This window comes from Carassius gibelio, chromosome B22 (genome assembly GCF_023724105.1).
Source record: "Carassius gibelio isolate Cgi1373 ecotype wild population from Czech Republic chromosome B22, carGib1.2-hapl.c, whole genome shotgun sequence".
Lineage (NCBI taxonomy): Eukaryota > Metazoa > Chordata > Actinopteri > Cypriniformes > Cyprinidae > Carassius > Carassius gibelio.
Window position 1 is genome coordinate 47,221,247 of NC_068417.1, and position 5,000 is coordinate 47,226,246.

At 40.4% G+C, this 5,000-nt stretch overlaps 9 non-coding genes across 9 annotated transcripts; all 9 read left to right on the forward strand.

Annotated features, from left to right (window-relative positions):
• Positions 1-47: 47 nt before the first annotated feature.
• Positions 48-166, forward strand: LOC128008572 (5S ribosomal RNA). The gene has a single exon (XR_008180307.1). It is a non-coding gene; the product is annotated as a 5S ribosomal RNA (ribosomal RNA).
• Positions 167-548: 382 nt separating this feature from the next.
• On the forward strand, positions 549-667 carry LOC128007382 (5S ribosomal RNA). Its single transcript, XR_008179195.1, has one exon. It is a non-coding gene; the product is annotated as a 5S ribosomal RNA (ribosomal RNA).
• Positions 668-1,025: 358 nt separating this feature from the next.
• On the forward strand, positions 1,026-1,144 carry LOC128008573 (5S ribosomal RNA). The gene has a single exon (XR_008180308.1). It is a non-coding gene; the product is annotated as a 5S ribosomal RNA (ribosomal RNA).
• A 515-nt stretch (positions 1,145-1,659) lies between these two features.
• Positions 1,660-1,778, forward strand: LOC127999365 (5S ribosomal RNA). Its single transcript, XR_008172186.1, has one exon. It is a non-coding gene; the product is annotated as a 5S ribosomal RNA (ribosomal RNA).
• A 514-nt stretch (positions 1,779-2,292) lies between these two features.
• Positions 2,293-2,411, forward strand: LOC128008575 (5S ribosomal RNA). The gene has a single exon (XR_008180310.1). It is a non-coding gene; the product is annotated as a 5S ribosomal RNA (ribosomal RNA).
• A 509-nt stretch (positions 2,412-2,920) lies between these two features.
• On the forward strand, positions 2,921-3,039 carry LOC128007443 (5S ribosomal RNA). Its single transcript, XR_008179206.1, has one exon. It is a non-coding gene; the product is annotated as a 5S ribosomal RNA (ribosomal RNA).
• Positions 3,040-3,415: 376 nt separating this feature from the next.
• LOC128007454 (5S ribosomal RNA) lies at positions 3,416-3,534 on the forward strand. The gene has a single exon (XR_008179217.1). It is a non-coding gene; the product is annotated as a 5S ribosomal RNA (ribosomal RNA).
• Positions 3,535-3,892: 358 nt separating this feature from the next.
• Positions 3,893-4,011, forward strand: LOC128008576 (5S ribosomal RNA). Its single transcript, XR_008180311.1, has one exon. It is a non-coding gene; the product is annotated as a 5S ribosomal RNA (ribosomal RNA).
• Positions 4,012-4,523: 512 nt separating this feature from the next.
• Positions 4,524-4,642, forward strand: LOC128008577 (5S ribosomal RNA). Its single transcript, XR_008180312.1, has one exon. It is a non-coding gene; the product is annotated as a 5S ribosomal RNA (ribosomal RNA).
• The last annotated feature ends 358 nt before the right edge of the window (positions 4,643-5,000 follow it).

The following is a 5,000-nucleotide window of genomic DNA, read 5'->3' on the forward strand; positions in this document are numbered from 1 at the left end:
ATTAGATTGGCTGGTCTTTAAATAGCCCTCTCTTTGCTGCTGTCTTCGCTTACGGCCATACCAACCTGGCTATGCCCGATCTCGTCTGATCTCGGAAGCTAAGCAGGTTTGGGCCTGGTTAGTACTTGGATGGGAGACCGCCTGGGAATACCAGGTGCTGTAAGCTTTTTGGACATTTTTCACTTAGTATATAATAATTTTGCCAAAAAATAGAGTCAATGCCCGATCTCTGAATCTTAGCAGGTTTAGGTCTGGTTAGCACTTTGATGAGAGACTGCCTGGGAATACCAGGTGCTTTAATCTCTTTGGAAAATTTCACGAATTATATAATAATCTTTCATTAAAAAAAAAAAAAAAAAAAAAAAAAAAAAAAGAGTCAATGTTCGATCTCTGAATCTTAGCAGGTTTAGGTATGGTTAGCACTTTGATGAGAGACTGCCTAGGAATACCAGGTGCTTTAAGCTTTTGGGTTTTCTTTCCTACTTATATAATGTACTGGCGATTAGATTGGCTGATCTTTAAATAGCCCTCTCTTTGCTGCTGTCTTCGCTTACGGCCATACCAACCTGGCTATGCCCGATCTCATCTGATCTCGGAAGCTAAGCAGGTTTGGGCCTGGTTAGTACTTGGATGGGAGACCGCCTGGGAATACCAGGTGCTGTAAGCTTTTTGGACATTTTTCACTTAGTATATAATAATTTTGCCAAAAAATAGAGTCAATGCCCGATCTCTGAATATTAGCAGGTTTGGGCCTGGTTAGTACATGGATGGGAGACTGCCTGGGAATACCAGGTGCTGTAAGCTTTTTGGACATTTTTCACTTAGTATATAATAATTTTGCCAAAAAATAGAGTCAATGCCCGATCTCTGAATCTTAGCAGGTTTAGGTCTGGTTAGCACTTTGATGAGAGACTGCCTAGGAATACCAGGTGCTTTAAGCTTTTGGGTTTTCTTTCCTACTTATATAATGTACTGGCGATTAGATTGGCTGGTCTTTAAATAGCCCTCTCTTTGCTGCTGTCTTCGCTTACGGCCATACCAACCTGGCTATGCCCGATCTCGTCTGATCTCGGAAGCTAAGCAGGTTTGGGCCTGGTTAGTACTTGGATGGGAGACCGCCTGGGAATACCAGGTGCTGTAAGCTTTTCGGACATTTTTCACTTAGTATATAATAATTTTGCCAAAAAATAGAGTCAATGCCCGATCTCTGAATATTAACAGGTTTGGGCCTGGTTAGTACATGGATGGGAGACCGCCTGGGAATACCAGGTGCTGTAAGCTTTTTGGACATTTTTCACTTAGTATATAATAATTTTGCCAAAAAATAGAGTCAATGCCCGATCTCTGAATCTTAGCAGGTTTAGGTCTGGTTAGCACTTTGATGAGAGACTGCCTGGGAATACCAGGTGCTTTAATCTCTTTGGAAAATTTCACGAATAATATAATAATCTTTCTTTAAAAAAAAAAAAAAAAAAAAAAAAAAAGGGTCAATGCCCGATCTCTGAATCTTAGCAGGTTTAGGTATGGTTAGCACTTTGATGAGAGACTGCCTAGGAATACCAGGTGCTTTAAGCTTTTGGGTTTTCTTTCCTACTTATATAATGTACTGGTGATTAGATTGGCTGGTATTTAAATAGCCCTCTCTTTGCTGCTGTCTTCGCTTACGGCCATACCAACCTGGCTATGCCTGATCTCGTCTGATCTCGGAAGCTAAGCAGGTTTGGGCCTGGTTAGTACTTGGATGGGAGACCGCCTGGGAATACCAGGTGCTGTAATCTTTTTGGACATTTTTCACTTAGTATATAATAATTTTGCCAAAAAATAGAGTCAATGCCCGATCTCTGAATATTAACAGGTTTGGGCCTGGTTAGTACATGGATGGGAGACTGCCTGGGAATACCAGGTGCTGTAAGCTTTTTGGACATTTTTCACTTAGTATATAATAATTTTGCCAAAAAATAGAGTCAATGCCCGATCTCTGAATCTTAGCAGGTTTAGGTCTGGTTAGCACTTTGATGAGAGACTGCCTGGGAATACCAGGTGCTTTAATCTCTTTGGAAAATTTCACGAATTATATAATAATCTTTCATTTAAAAAAAAAAAAAAAAAAAAAAAAAGAGTCAATGCCCGATCTCTGAATCTTAGCAGGTTTAGGTATGGTTAGCACTTTGATGAGAGACTGCCTAGGAATACCAGGTGCTTTAAGCTTTTGGGTTTTCTTTCCTACTTATATAATGTACTGGCGATTAGATTGGCTGGTCTTTAAATAGCCCTCTCTTTGCTGCTGTCTTCGCTTACGGCCATACCAACCTGGCTATGCCCGATCTCGTCTGATCTCGGAAGCTAAGCAGGTTTGGGCCTGGTTAGTACTTGGATGGGAGACCGCCTGGGAATACCAGGTGCTGTAAGCTTTTTGGACATTTTTCACTTAGTATATAATAATTTTGCCAAAAAATAGAGTCAATGCCCGATCTCTGAATATTAACAAGTTTGGGCCTGGTTAGTACATGGATGGGAGACTGCCTGGGAATACCAGGTGCTGTAAGCTTTTTGGACATTTTTCACTTAGTATATAATAATTTTGCCAAAAAATAGAGTCAATGCCCGATCTCTGAATCTTAGCAGGTTTAGGTCTGGTTAGCACTTTGATGAGAGACTGCCTGGGAATACCAGGTGCTTTAATCTCTTTGGAAAATTTCACGAATTATATAATAATCTTTCATTTAAAAAAAAAAAAAAAAAAAAGAGTCAATGCCCGATCTCTGAATCTTAGCAGGTTTAGGTATGGTTAGCACTTTGATGAGAGACTGCCTAGGAATACCAGGTGCTTTAAGCTTTTGGGTTTTCTTTCCTACTTATATAATGTACTGGCGATTAGATTGGCTGGTCTTTAAATAGCCCTCTCTTTGCAGCAGTTTTCGCTTACGGCCATACCAACCTGGCTATGCCCGATCTCATCTGATCTCGGAAGCTAAGCAGGTTTGGGCCTGGTTAGTACTTGGATGGGAGACCGCCTGGGAATACCAGGTGCTGTAAGCTTTTTGGACATTTTTCACTTAGTATATAATAATTTTGCCAACAAATAGAGTCAATGCCCGATCTCTGAATCTTAGCAGGTTTAGGTCTGGTTAGCACTTTGATGAGAGACTGCCTGGGAATACCAGGTGCTTTAATCTCTTTGGAAAATTTCACGAATTATATAATAATCTTTCATTAAAAAAAAAAAAAAAAAAAAAAAAAGAGTCAATGTTCGATCTCTGAATCTTAGCAGGTTTAGGTATGGTTAGCACTTTGATGAGAGACTGCCTAGGAATACCAGGTGCTTTAAGCTTTTGGGTTTTCTTTCCTACTTATATAATGTACTGGCGATTAGATTGGCTGGTCTTTAAATAGCCCTCTCTTTGCTGCTGTCTTCGCTTACGGCCATACCAACCTGGCTATGCCCGATCTCATCTGATCTCGGAAGCTAAGCAGGTTTGGGCCTGGTTAGTACTTGGATGGGAGACCGCCTGGGAATACCAGGTGCTGTAAGCTTTTTGGACATTTTTCACTTAGTATATAATAATTTTGCCAAAAAATAGAGTCAATGCCCGATCTCTGAATATTAGCAGGTTTGGGCCTGGTTAGTACATGGATGGGAGACTGCCTGGGAATACCAGGTGCTGTAAGCTTTTTGGACATTTTTCACTTAGTATATAATAATTTTGCCAAAAAATAGAGTCAATGCCCGATCTCTGAATCTTAGCAGGTTTAGGTCTGGTTAGCACTTTGATGAGAGACTGCCTAGGAATACCAGGTGCTTTAAGCTTTTGGGTTTTCTTTCCTACTTATATAATGTACTGGCGATTAGATTGGCTGGTCTTTAAATAGCCCTCTCTTTGCTGCTGTCTTCGCTTACGGCCATACCAACCTGGCTATGCCCGATCTCGTCTGATCTCGGAAGCTAAGCAGGTTTGGGCCTGGTTAGTACTTGGATGGGAGACCGCCTGGGAATACCAGGTGCTGTAAGCTTTTCGGACATTTTTCACTTAGTATATAATAATTTTGCCAAAAAATAGAGTCAATGCCCGATCTCTGAATATTAACAGGTTTGGGCCTGGTTAGTACATGGATGGGAGACCGCCTGGGAATACCAGGTGCTGTAAGCTTTTTGGACATTTTTCACTTAGTATATAATAATTTTGCCAAAAAATAGAGTCAATGCCCGATCTCTGAATCTTAGCAGGTTTAGGTCTGGTTAGCACTTTGATGAGAGACTGCCTGGGAATACCAGGTGCTTTAATCTCTTTGGAAAATTTCACGAATAATATAATAATCTTTCTTTAAAAAAAAAAAAAAAAAAAAAAAAGGGTCAATGCCCGATCTCTGAATCTTAGCAGGTTTAGGTATGGTTAGCACTTTGATGAGAGACTGCCTAGGAATACCAGGTGCTTTAAGCTTTTGGGTTTTCTTTCCTACTTATATAATGTACTGGCGATTAGATTGGCTGGTCTTTAAATAGCCCTCTCTTTGCTGCTGTCTTCGCTTACGGCCATACCAACCTGGCTATGCCCGATCTCGTCTGATCTCGGAAGCTAAGCAGGTTTGGGCCTGGTTAGTACTTGGATGGGAGACCGCCTGGGAATACCAGGTGCTGTAAGCTTTTTGGACATTTTTCACTTAGTATATAATAATTTTGCCAAAAAATAGAGTCAATGCCCGATCTCTGAATATTAACAGGTTTGGGCCTGGTTAGTACATGGATGGGAGACTGCCTGGGAATACCAGGTGCTGTAAGCTTTTTGGACATTTTTCACTTAGTATATAATAATTTTGCCAAAAAATAGAGTCAATGCCCGATCTCTGAATCTTAGCAGGTTTAGGTCTGGTTAGCACTTTGATGAGAGACTGCCTGGGAATACCAGGTGCTTTAATCTCTTTGGAAAATTTCACGAATTATATAATAATCTTTCATTTAAAAAAAAAAAAAAAAAAAAAAAAAGAGTCAATGCCCGATCTCT